Here is a 1,177-nt window from a genome sequence, read left to right on the forward strand (position 1 = left end):
TGTACCGCCCTGTGGTACAGTATTGGGTCTGGAATAGCCATCCCCCCTTGATCCTTTGGAAGGCGAAGAATAAATTTGTTAAGACGAGGTGTTTCAGTGTTCCACACAAATCTCAGGAATTCAGAGGGAATTTTATGCAGCAAATGAAGAGGAATGCTTACAGGTAACGTTTGCAGTAAATAAAGGAGACATGGCATGATGTTCATTTTTAACATATTGCACCGACCAAACCAAGAAAAGGTCTGTTGTCGCCATCGCTGGAGATCACTGCGTATGACGTTGAGAAGTGGTAAAAAATGTCAGCAGGGATATTAGTGCCCAGGTATCTAACAAAGCCTCGAGCCTATTTAAACGGAAAGGAGGGTGCCAACGCTTTCCGTGTCTCAGGTGGTAAGTTAATATCCAATACCTCTGATTTTTGGAGATTAATTTTATAGTCAGAGCTGAGCATATCGACGCAATTCTAATAGCAAGTTGGGAAGGGTCACCTGGGGAGCAGTAATATAAAAGAGAAGATCGTCCGCATATGCAGCCACTTTGTGCTCAATGGAGCCTACCCTAACCCCTTTAATATCTGAATTCTTGCGAATATGGCCCAGTAGGGGTTCGAGGAGTAGAATAAAGAGTAATGGAGACAACGGGCATCCCTGTCTTGTGCCATTGGCAATAGAGAGTGGACGGGATAAAAGTCCATTGACTTGGACAGAAGCCGTGGGGTTTCTATAGAGGGCCTGTATCCACGTAAAAAGCTTGCTAGGAATGCCTATAAAATTAAGGACTTGGTGCATATATGTCCAATTCACACGATCGAATGCTTTTTCGGCATCTGCCGAGAAGATCATTGAAGGAATTTTGTGTACAGTCACATGGTGAATCAAATTTAGCGTGCGAGTAGTTATCCCTTGTCTCCCTAAATAGGAGGAAACCACTCTGGTCAGAATGAATAAGGCGGTGGAGGACGGGTGTTAACCTTCTCGCCAAAATGCTAGAAAAGAGCTTAATGTCGCAATTTAGTAGCGATATCGGGCAATAGCTTGCACATAACGTAGCATCTTTTTCTGGTTTCAGGATGACAGTGATATGTGCCCTTGAGGAGTCAGCAGGTAGCGGGTGTTCCTGAGAAAGTGCGTTGAAGGCCGTCAAAAAGGGGGCAGAGAGTTGAGGAAGAAAACGCTTA

The sequence above is a fragment of the Pyxicephalus adspersus genome, chromosome 5 (genome assembly GCF_032062135.1).
Source record: "Pyxicephalus adspersus chromosome 5, UCB_Pads_2.0, whole genome shotgun sequence".
In the NCBI taxonomy this organism is placed as follows: domain Eukaryota; kingdom Metazoa; phylum Chordata; class Amphibia; order Anura; family Pyxicephalidae; genus Pyxicephalus; species Pyxicephalus adspersus.